General features: G+C 38.4%; 1 pseudogene; it reads right to left on the bottom strand.

Annotated features, from left to right (window-relative positions):
• Positions 1-217: 217 nt before the first annotated feature.
• LOC122755176 lies at positions 218-3,875 on the bottom strand (annotated as a pseudogene).
• Positions 3,876-12,763: the final 8,888 nt, after the last annotated feature.

The following is a 12,763-nucleotide window of genomic DNA, read 5'->3' as shown; positions in this document are numbered from 1 at the left end:
GATTCAGGAGGACCTGAGTTCAAATCCAGCCTCAGACACATGACACTTACTAGCTGTGTGACCCTGGGCAAGTCACTTAACCCTCATTGCCCCTCAAAAAAAAATAAAAAGTCATTGCTGATGTTAGGAATCAATATACTTATTTATTTTCAAAAAAATTAAGGAAAAAAAATGGCCACGAAACTCTCCACTCCTTTCTGACATCAAAATGGATTCTTCAAATTTTGTGCTTTTTTCCACTGTGTTCATTCTTTGTTTCTTCATCTTTGGAGTCTACTTTTGCAAAAACAGTTTTAGACGAAGTCTTGGAATATGCTGGAACAACTCAATATGGTTTATACTTACCTCCCTTTGCATGCCATAAATGGCTTCCCAGGAATTGTCATGAGTCTTATCCAGAGCAATGTGTTTCACTATATATGGTGACAAGGTTCCTCCATGGGTTCCAACTCTAATGTCATAACCTGGGTCTGCCACAATGGTTTCAGGTTTGTGAAACTTTCAGAGGATCTAATCAATCCTTCCCCAACTCTTTCCTTGCACTTTGCTGGTGTGGCTCAACAGGCAGTGCACAAGGAGTTGTGATGTAGTCCTGAGTTAAACTCTCAGCTTGTCCAGTCTTCTGTTTGTCTTTAACTACACATAATTTTGCTCCTCTCTAACAATTGTTGGGATCATAATACATTTTGCCTAATCTGTTTTTGGTTCCCACTATGATCTGGTTTAACTTGAGATGCCACAAGCAGTGTACCACACTTGCATTGGTGACATTGACTTTATGCAATGTCTGGCACTGAAAAAAAAAAAAAAAAGAAAAAATACAACCCAAGCCTTCCACTGCTACCTCCCTTCTTAGCAGATGTTGCAGTGACCAAATGCTTATCACCTGGACTGCAGCAGTAATTGGTCATTGAGAGAAGGTAGGACTTGAAGCTGAAAAAAGTGGTTTCTTACTAGCTGTGTAACCCTGGACAAGTCACTTAACCCTCATTGCCCCACCCAAAAAATAAAATGGTTTCTTAAACTGTCCAACAGTTTTAAAGTTCCATCAACTCTTTGCCACCATAGGAAGTATCACACAGGAAGTATCTGTGCCAGAATCTTAGGCCTTCCTTCCTTCCTTCCTCCCTCCCTCCCTCCCTCCCTTCCTTCCTTCCTTCCTCCCTTCCTCCCTTCCTTCCTTCCTTCCTTCCTTCCTTCCTTCCTTCCTTCCTTCCTTCCTTCCTTCCTTCCTTCCTTTCGTCATGGGGTGCAGAGCACCCCAGAAATTCTCTGGGGCACATCAAGGAAACTTCTCCTTGAGAAACTAAACCAGAGGACAGATAACGCCAAGAGAGATAAGCTGAACCAAATCAGACTGAGCTAGCTTCAGATTCCTACCCCTCATTCTAGTCTCCCTTACCCTGGGGAGATAAATTTGGGTGTGGCTGCGGCCTTTGTGTTCTGAAGAGGGATCCGTAGCCACCCCTCACCCAATTCCTCTAGTCACTACCAATGGGGGATGGTCCTCCACTCCTCACCCAATTCCCCCAGCTACCACCAGTGGGGGATGGTCCTCTCTCACTAAAGGAACTTTTCACGGGCAGATGGTCCACCCCCATCAGTCCTCTATAAAAGTACCTTCCAGTCTCCAGTTCAAGGAGATTTGGTACCTCTGAGCCATGTGCTTTGTGCCTATCTCCCCATGAAAGTCCAAGGATTTCTTTCATGGTTTCCCTCCCCCCACCTTTCCCTTCCCTTGCTCCTAAATAAACTATCACCTTATTCTAACTACTTTTGTGTGCAAGAGGGTGTAATTCTTTAAAAAGGAATTCCTAAGAACCCCAACCCCTAACCAAACCCGTACCCCACTTCCCCCCATATCACTTTCTTTCTTTCTATTTTTTTTTTTTGGTGGGGCAATGAGGGTTAAGTGACTTGCCCAGGGTCATACAGCTAGTAAGTGTCAAGTGTCTGAGGTCAGATTTGAACTCCGGTCCTCCTGAATCTAGGGCTGGTGCTTTATCCACTGCACCACCTAGCTGCCCCCACAGCAGCCAGTTTCAACGAGCTTCCCATTTCTCCTAAATGTACAAGCAGTTGGAATGAATTTTTTTCCTCTGAACTGTTCTTGGTTTAAACACATTTGTGTGCTTCTTATCATTGTCTACATCCCAGATTTGTACAGTCCCATCATTTGAACAAGTAAAAAATTCATCCTTTGTTTTGGGATGCCAGAAGCCAGTATTAAGTATTGCTATGTGACCCTTGGTTTTGGCCATGTCCACAATATACTGGTCTCCTTTCACACATTCCATCACCAGGAAGCCATCTCTGTCAAGCACTTAGTCTTTTGTACATAGAGTTAACTCATAATTTATTTATTCATTTATTCATAGTAACTGTCAACAGAAAGAAGGGAGTGCTGTTCAGTTCATATTTTGATTCTCTTTTCTCTGCCACAGAGAATTATCTTCACACCAGAAATTACAGAAGAAAAAAGGACAATCACAGAACTGATACTCAAGCAAGTTATCTTGGGTAAGTAAAGAAATAGCAAGAGAGCCCTTCACGGCCCTTGATGAATTCTAATGACCTGGCCCTACTGAACTAAATTCAGGTACTTAAGGACTTGACAGAACTGATAGATGAGTCACTATCATGATATAAGAAAAGTTTTGGAATATAGAATAGGTACCCCCCAAAATGGAGAAGGGCAAATGTTCTGATTTTCATAGAAGGAAACAGAACCGTCTGAAAATTATAGGCCAATGAGCTTGACTCTGATTCTGGGAGAAATTCTAGAATGGATCATTAAAGAGATGGTTGACAAACATTCAGAATAGAAAAGAACATGTCATGCCAAACGTTTTCTTTTTCTTTTTCTTTCTATTTTGGACAGGATTATTAAACTTAGGAGGGAGGAATATTATAGATATGATTTACCTAGATTTTAGCGAAGTTTTTAATAAGTATTTCATATAATCATTGTGAAGGAAATAGAGAGAGATACACTAGAGGATAATCATAATGACAATATCTAATATAATATATTATACATAATATATAATAATAATGGATAATGAATTGCACACCAGACTCAGAGAAGTTCTTAATGGTTCAATATCAGTGTGGTGGAGGTCTGCAGTGGAATACCTTAGGGTTCTGGGCTTCAGATTGTACTGTTTAAAGTTTTTGTCAATGAGTTTAATCTACATACAATAGGAGACTAGGGAAGAGATATGATTCTATTGTCTCTATGCCAGGAATTCGTAATCTCTAAACTACCAATTAGTATAAAAGAGTAAGAGGGAACACAGCATAATAGAAAGAGATTTGTAGTCAGCAGACTTGGGTTTGAATCTCATTTCAATCTCTGGTGATCCCAAGATAATTCTCCTTAGTTTTATTTTCTGTAAAATGGAAGTGGAAAATATTTGGACTACTTAACTCACAGAGTTTATATGAATTATATGTTTTGCAAATCTTCAAATATATATAAGCCAGGGCAGCAAGGTTGCACAGTGGATAGAGCAACAGCCCTGGAGTCAGGAGGACCTGAATTCAGATCCAGCCTCAGATACTTGACACTTACTAGCTGTGACTCTAGGCAAGTCACTTAACCCCAATTGCCTCACCAAAATATATATACTGCAAAATTTACTAAGAACTGATTCCCCACCCAGTCCCCTTTTCCCCCTGACAATTGCCTTGGGCTGACCAGTCTTTGTCATTTCCAGACTCTTGACCGCTTATGGATCTCCCCCAAGCAAACTATCCCCTCCCAAAGATTCCCAAACATACTTCCTGGACTTTCGGTTATTACGTAAAAAGATTCATTTACATTAAATAGTTTCTGTCTATGAGAAACTTACCTTTCCCAAGGCTAGTTTCATAGCTCCCTCTGTTGTGTTACCTCATAAAAACCCTGTCCTCTGTTCCCATCTTTGAGTATTCCTAGCTTCAGAGCTTTTCGATACCACGAGCTATAGTTCCTCTTCCCCGATTAAAGAGCTTATTTCTCCTATATTGTTTGTTTCCTTAATTTCCAGGTTAACATATGGGGGCTCTTCCCAGGATTTGAAGACTTCATGCTCAGCCAGTCACCTTTTTGACCTCTGGATGCTCGGTGCCTGCAGGAATCTTTTGTGTTCCAGTCTGGACTCAAATTCAGAGGCCTGGCTTGGGTAAGGGTCTCTCAAATTCAGAACTCCCGTCCTTTTCGCTTGAGTTCCTAAAAAGCTCTTTGGTCAGGGATCTGGTTATGTCCATGGATGATTTTTGTAATGGGTCCGTTCTGACAGGTCCCCCAAAAGGGGATGGCTGCAGGTTTTTTATGGACTATATGTGGCCACTCCAACTGGTCCTAGAAAGGACGGCTGCCAGGTTTTGTTTTCAAATCATGTACCACATGATTGCAAGTGCTAGCAGAATTCAAGTCTGACCCACAACACTGATGGCCACAGTGGGGTCACTCCTTTTTGAGTTTGGTCTTGATTCTGCCAGTCGAAAAACTAAAGGCCCTGAGTGGGACTTTGCTTTTTTTCTTTCTATATATGCCATATAAGTGAAAGTTGTATTTTTATTAATTACTAAGTAGTTGTGAATGCAGGTACAAATGGGTATCAACATGCTTTACCTATTTCTATATGAAGGAAGTTCTCACTGAAGCAATCTTCAAAATTAGATGCTTTAGCAATGGCAGAAGAACACCAGCCATATTACCTTAGAATTGAAGAACTTTGAATTTAAAAGTTTTAGAACTTCAAGGAAATAGAAATATTGATAAAAATGTAGATGCTATAGATATGTATAGATATAAATATGTATATATGTATTATATGCATACATAGTGGGGGGGGCGTGTGTGTGTGTGTGTGTGTGTATGTGTGTGTGTGTAGTGTGGGTATTTGTATGTGTGGATAAAGATACAGACAGACAGTCAGATAGATGACCAGGAGATTGCTCTATCAGGGCAGGGTTTGTCTGTAGAGATGAGGAAGTAGCTTTCATCCTTTGGAATTTGAGTGTTTACCCTAAGGCATGGCCATTCTTCCCAGACTATTGTTTCCTACTCCCACCAGATGGACCCAGGAAGTATGACATGCCCTTGACACATGCTTCTACTCTACCCCTCACTCTGGAAGTTGGAACTTTCCTAAGAAGCTTAAGACACCTGGGACTGGCTTATCAAGGACTCCATAGCCTAGAGGTAAATGGTCCTGAGTCTTTGGTGCATGTCTCTGATATTTAGGAGCTTAAAAGAGTTATTAATAAAATTAAAAGCATTAGTTTTTCTCTCAATTGACTCAGGTCCCAGTTGTTTTTTTTTTCTTCTTTTTCTGGGAGAAGGGGAAAAGGATAAGGAGGAAGAAAAGAACACATTGCAGACAGAAAAGTTCCCTTCTGTCTCTTTTTTTTTCTACCACAATGCTATTCAGTGGCTCTCTACATTACACTCCCCTGTATACAATTAATTAACACATGAATCACAAAGAAGTTTTTTGTTTTGTTTTGTTTTTTAGTGAGGCAATTGGGGTTAAGTGACACAGCTAGTAAGTGTTAAGTGTCTGAGGCCGGATTTGAACTCAGGTACTCCTGACTCCAGGGCCGGTGCTCTATTCACTGTGCCACCCATCTGCCCCCCACAAAGAAGTTTTTATCAGTCTATTTTATAAGTAAGAAATCAGGAATTAGAATCAACTTGAAGAAATAAAGGAATACTACTTTAAATGCTTGCCAGTGACATTGGAAAAGGGAGGAGGGGAATTAATCCTCCCATCCTTTTACAGACTTCAAAGGTGTTACCCCTGCCAGAAATTTCAGTTTATTCCAGCCATCCCCATTATAGTTTTCTCCTGCTGAGGAAAAGCTTGGGTACACACTGTAAACAAATAGCAATGCTCAGATTCTAGGCTCCAAAATCATACTACAAGGCACCTGGAGGACTTCTGTCTGTCTCTCCTGTCTCCAAGTTGCTGTCATTGCTACTCTCCAAATCCAAATTCCAAATGGACGTCCCATCCAACCCTACATGGCTTGCTCCAAACCTAAGCCTCCTTAAAACTTTTGCAGTATCTCCTACGCCTGCCGAACTGCTCCTCCTGCTCCTACAATGCTCAGTTCAAAATCTAATAATATGACACAAGTAAATCCCACTACTCACACTCTCACAGTCATGACTGGTTCGGAGCTTTCCATGGTGGAAAGAAAACTACTATCTGTCCACATCGATGATGTCCTTAATTCATAGAGTTAAGTTTCAGAGCTTTTCTAGGATCAAAGAGAAATCAGTCTAAACACCCAGTTATACATAAAAAAAAAAAGTGTCCTTTGGGGTCTCTTCCTTCTCTTAAATTCTGTAATTCTAAGTTTTTCAATTCTAAGGAATGAGTCCATTATCCTTTCGATGCTTAAGATTACTTGTTTCAATTTTCGTTTGACTCACTCAACTGAAAAATAAGTGGACCTTTCCTTTCAATCCACACATCTCAGATCTCCAAGGTCCACATGGAAGTCACTGAATTATTTCCAAACCAATAAGCCATTTGTGATGAGGAGAGTCATGGGTGTGGATCAATGACTACATGAAGGGCCACATTTCACAAGCTTAGGGTACTCCAATTACTTTCCTATCAGCCTGAGTGAGTTTTTCCTCCCATTTTTGCCTTAGCATTTGTCTGTACAGCCAAGCACACTAGAGTTTATCAGGAAATTCTAAAATTCTGAAAGAACCAAACTTTAGACATCTGTTGCAGAATCTGCTGACCTCAACATTTTCATAATTTATGGAGTCTAATGATTTGAGCAAGACTAGAGAAACCAATAGACACCCAAATGTAACCTCGGGTGACCCATGACCAACCCATTTTCACCCCCATTTAACTCCCAGTAATTCCTGGGAGTCATTTGTCATTTCTGTGCACCTCTCTCTGTCGATCCATCTGGAGAACTGAAAGGTGAAAAGAAATTTGACCTCAGGGATAACCAGATGGGGCATCTGAGAGGGGTATTCCTAAAAACATGTCAAAATAGGTTATATATCAGCAGCTGAAAAAAGAGGGATTTTCTTTTAAGTGTGTTAAAAAAACAAACATTTGGATAGCTGGTTGGATTTTGATTTTCTGCTAGTATTAAAGTTAAGCTGTCATGGTTCCATTTATGTTGAAAAATTCCATATTTATGGACTTATCCAATGTATTTCAGGCTGGAAATTGGTGTAAAATAGCACCACAATTTCTTTTGTAAGTGGCCTCTTTATTGTTGCTCTTAGCAAGGCCAAAATCCAAATTCAGTGAATGTTAATTTAGTAAAAATAAGTATTTTTAAATGCCATTTGTCAGAATAGAGTTTTACCTGAACCATGGTTAGTAGTGGTTATGATAGCAGAGAGGAAGCATGACATAGTGAAATTGGACAGGATGGAATAGAATAGAAAGGCATTTATTAAGTGCTTACCATATGCAGATAGCAGGGAATACAAATAGGAAAGTGAGATAGTCCCTGTTCTCAGAGAGATCACACCCCTGGCAAAGACAACATATAAAAGAGGGTTCAGTTCCCATTAAATGGAAAAGCCTGTTTATACTTGGGTTCTGATTGAAATGGTGATGGGGCAGATGGCAAAGTCCCAAAGACCTTCAGAAGAGATGGATGGGTGGAAAGTGCTCCATTAAACCAAGAATCTGTCCAAGGTGGGGCAGCTAGGTGGCACAGTGGATAAAGCACTGACCCTGGATTCAGTAGGACCTGAGTTCAAATCCAGCCTCAGACACTTGACACTTACTAGCTGTGTGACCCTGGGCAAGTCACTTAACCCTCATTGCCCCACCAAAAAAAAAAAAAAAAAAGAATGGGTCCAAGGGAGACAGGGAAGTAGAACTCTAAAATACCTTCAGCAGAAATGAAGTCCTTGCCAGGTTTGAAAGTGGACCTTGAAAAAAATGGCCATTAGAACCTTACCTCAAGAGGTCCTCAATGGCTCCCACCTTTGCTAAAGCCCATATGACACATTAGAAACCTGCAAGCCAATGGATACACCCTGGGAGATCACTAAATAGTCCACAATATTTAATATAAAAACATTTCTCAGTAATTAATATATGTTTCTCCATGCCTCTGTGAGTTGTATTTAAACATATTAAGCATACTGTCATCTTTCCTTTATGAAAAAAAAAAACAAAGAGTATAAAGTAGCTAAAAAGAAACAGGTAAGTCTGACTTTTCCTAGATGTCATAGAAGCCAAATTAGATGAGATTCAATCCAATTGGTTGCACAGGAAAAATCTAAGGATACTAGTCCTACTGTTTCACAGCTCAAGACCTTAGTCTTATCAAATTAGTCAAACTCAGTTTTCCAACCTAAACCAAATTTACTTTGTCTTAATAGGTCATAGCTAGTGGGCAGCTAGGTGGCACCAGGACTAAAGTCAGGAAGGCATGAATTCAAATCTGACCTTAGATCAATTTTCAGAGCTCAAGGTGGAATGAGGCAAAGGCAGGAGGCATTTCTAGAGATGAGCATTCAAGTGTCCATTGCCAAGATGAAGGAACAACAGCTGTCTGGCAGCATAATGGGAAGATATGCAAAGCTCGGCCCAGAAATGGCATATTTTACCTGTAAGCTACTCTTTTCTTAATTCAAGCCCATGGAGAATTCAAACCAAATCAATACTGTATAATGAGGATTGCACAGAGGATGCTCAGAGATTCTAGCAGAACATAGATATTTGTTTCAGCTCTGAGAGGTTTAATTCTTTGCTAGAATTATATACATACATGCTACCTTCCATGGACTGACAGATAGCAAATCCTTATACTACAAATATAAACCTCAAAGTATCCTGGAAAGTTCAACCAATAAATTATCACCAAGCCACTATCACACCATACACTGAACCATTCCCATAATAACCTGTATATAACATGATTCATAAAAAATTAAGAATGGTTTAAAAAATTGATATTGCTCCATCTACAGAGAACTGATGGTGTCTGAATACAGATTGAAGCATAATTTTTTGTTAGTTCCTTTATCTGAAGTTTTGTTTTAGTCTGTTTTCTTTCACAGCCTGGCTAATGTGGAAATGTTTTGCATGACTGCTCAAGTATAGCTTATATTGAATTGCTTGAGTTCTTGGCGGGGAGGGAGGGAGGAAGAGAATTTGGAACACAAAATTTTAAAGAAAATTGATGTGAAAATTTATATTAACATGTAATTTGGGAAAATAAAATTCTAAAATTAAACATTAAAAACAAAAACAAAAAAAGATGTTGACATATCAAATGCCATAAAATTTTTACCTACATGGGACAAAAAGCTATCAAAATTTGGACCTAACAGAAGGGATTAAAGTCACGTGAGCGCAGGATGAGATGCATGTACTATAGTCCTATATGCTATGAAATGGCATAAAGTAAGCTCTCAGTAAGCTTATAGAGGATGAGCTTACCTCCTAATACTTTTATTCAATTAAAAAAAGCAGACATTGTATTCATTTGTGCAAAAGTGAATAGACTATTTCATATGAAGAAATAGTAGCACAATAATAATTTGGCCCAGTATTGTTTCTATCCAAACCCAATAAAAATTATGAGAAAAAATAAAGTGGTAATAATGATGATTGATTGATAATTGATGGTCTCCAAGCTGCATGGAACAAAAAACTTTTTTTTTAATTTTTTTTTTAGTGAGGCAATTGGGGTTAAGTGACTTGCCCAGGGTCACACAGCTAGTAAGTGTTATGTGCCTGAGGCCGGATTTGAACTCAGGTACTCCTGACTCCAGGGCCAGTGCTCTATCCACTGTGCCACCTAGCTGCCCTGCAAAAAACTTTTAAGATACATAAATATAGCAGAAAAAAATCAAAATCATGGGGGAACAGGATGAATTATATCCCATCCTCATCATTCTATTACTTGAGTTATACAAAAGATACATTCAATAAACCTGCAGAAGATGAATTCATATCCTAATATAATATTCAACTATAAAATACACTTATTTATCATCTTTTGCAATAGTCATTCATCCAATAAGTTTATTAGGCATCTACAATGTGCCATATATATATATATATACATATATATATATACCAAGAGAACATTTAACATAAAAGAACACTAGAAGAATAGCTACTTGTCCCAGAACTATTCCCATCTAAACTTTGTTGAAAAATATAAAAATGTTAATAATCAATAACCAACTCCTCTGATGAAAGGCTAATGCAATCTTTCTTTTATTTTCTTTTATCTGCTTATTAAATTATATTTCTTCAATCAGTGAAATTCTACCTTCTCTTCCTCCCATTAGAAAAGATTTTTTTAAACACCCATGTTAAAAGATATCTAGACAAACAAAATAAATTCTCTCACTGGCCATGTCCAGAAAACTTATGTGTCAATCTATATTCGACATCATCACCTCTGTGCCAGGAGGTGGATAGCTTGTTTCATCATGAGTCCTCTGGAATTGTGGTTGGTTCTTGCATGGAACTTATCTTTCTTAAGAGGAGGCATCTCATTTATTACCACCCCCCCAAAAAATGATAACACCAGGGACATAGAGAACAATTTAATGTTTGTATATTTTATGTAGGGCATTTATAACTTTTATTACTTGAGAAATTAATAAACATTTACTAGAATATAATATATTAGCAGAGAAGCAAAAATGATTTGCCAAAAAGTCCCAGCAATGTAAAAAGCAATTCATTACAGATTTTGCCACAGTTGAATGGGCCATCCCAAAATGCCAAAACATTTACACCACTTTTATGAATTATCATAAAACCTTTAACTTACTTACCCATTCATGGTGTAGCCATGTGCTGCCAATATATAAAACAAAGCAAAGTCTAGTGAGAATACTAGAGTGTTTAATGTCAATAGGGAAAAAAACTCTCTAAAATGTACCTCCACCACAATAGTGCCTAGGAGAATTAATATAAAACAGCTTGCAGCAAGATAGTTTAAACTTGCTTTTTGTTAGCCTTAAATCCATTATCATCATTTCAGGATAGACTTGAATACAGCTTTTATGTGAAAAAGGGAGGAATTCCAAAAAATCATATTAATCAGTTGACGGACATGGATGCCATCAAGTTATATTCTTCCAATGAAAAGTAAAATACCTTGATCTTTTCCCAGGAGTGCAAATTGCTTAATGGGAAAACCACAGTTAGGGCACATAACACCTATGTAACATACACTTTTGGGAACTTTTAAATGGATGATAGCTTTAGAAAGTATCTACTTAAAAACCCATTTAATGTTATTAAAGAGCATCATTCCAAGGAAGTTAAATATTCACACTTCTCATCACAAAGGAATAAGAAGGTAAATATATGCTCTCAGACCACAAGTTAAGCAGGTTAAAAATTTTTAGAATGGTTTCTGGATCAAATAGACCTAACTTTGCAATAAAGGGTGACCAGGCGTACGCAAGATTTGTCAAATGTAACTAAAACTGGGCTTATAGGTCAATGTAGATCGTGCAGAGAAACAGTAGAAACTGTGCAATGTGTCACAACAAATTGCAATAATTTAGCATTGCCAATACCTAATAAGACCCAACCTAGTGGTCAGAATTTTGCATTTCACATTGCAGTCTCCCATAAACTAACAGATGATAAATTGCTGAGGCAGCTAGGTGGCAAAGTGGATAGAGTGCTGGGGCTTGGAGAAAAGAAGACCTGAGTTCAAATCTGATGTCAGATATTTACTTGATGTGTGGACAAGTCAACTAAATTCCATTTTTTTCCTGATTTCCTAAAATGGAGATGGACTTCTAGGGGGCATTGTGGATTTAGTCTTAAGCCTTAAATCAAGAAGACTCATCTTTGTAAGTTCAAATCTGGCCTCAGGCACTTACTAGCTGTGTGACCCTGGGCAACTCACCTCACCCTGTTTGTCTCAGTTTCCTCATCTGCTAAATGAACTGGAGAGGGGCAGCTAGGTGGCTCAGTGGATAAAGCATCGGCCCTGGCTTCAGGAGGACCTGAGTTCAAATCCAGCCTCAGACACTTGACACTTACTAGTTGTGTGACGCTGGGCAAGTCACGTAACCCTCATTGCCCCAGAAAAAAAAAAAATGAACTGGAGAAGGAAATGGAAAACCACTCAGTATATTTGCCCAAAAAACCTCAAATGGGGTCATGAAGAGTCAGACATGATTTTAAAATGACTGAACAACAAAAAAGAAAATAATAATAGAACCTGCCTCACAAGATTGGATCAAATGAGATAATAATCATAAATGAGGTAATATTTGCAAAGCACTTAGCATAGAACCTGGCACATATTAGGCACTTAATAAATGCTTGTTCTCTTTCCCTTCTCCCTCTACTACAAATAAAGACCTCATAACATTTTTGAGAATATAGAAAATTGACATGGGCAAATTATTGGCCACAACCATCCAGACATAACATTGATCTATAAAATTTTAGAACAATAATTTTAATAGATGCCTCTATAATTGATGTTCATAATCTTCAAACTATGTGGAATAAGAATCCTTCAAATTATAGTGTAGAAGAAAAAATCAAAACCACATGGGGACAGGGTAAAGTGAATATCATTCTCATCATCCTATCTGTGAAGTCATCCCCAAAATATTTTTCTATGAACCTACAGAAGATGAGCTCATATCTAATATTTTGATTCCAAAATGTAGTCATTTTATCTACCTGCCCAACAATCCACAGAGCACTCACCATCAAAGAATAATAGCAGGATATCGACTCCTCTCAAGACTATTTCCATTTAGATTCCATTGGACTAG

Source organism: Dromiciops gliroides, chromosome 4 (assembly GCF_019393635.1).
Source record: "Dromiciops gliroides isolate mDroGli1 chromosome 4, mDroGli1.pri, whole genome shotgun sequence".
In the NCBI taxonomy this organism is placed as follows: domain Eukaryota; kingdom Metazoa; phylum Chordata; class Mammalia; order Microbiotheria; family Microbiotheriidae; genus Dromiciops; species Dromiciops gliroides.
Note: the sequence above shows the minus strand (reverse complement) of the source record. Positions and strands in the feature narration are given on the sequence as shown.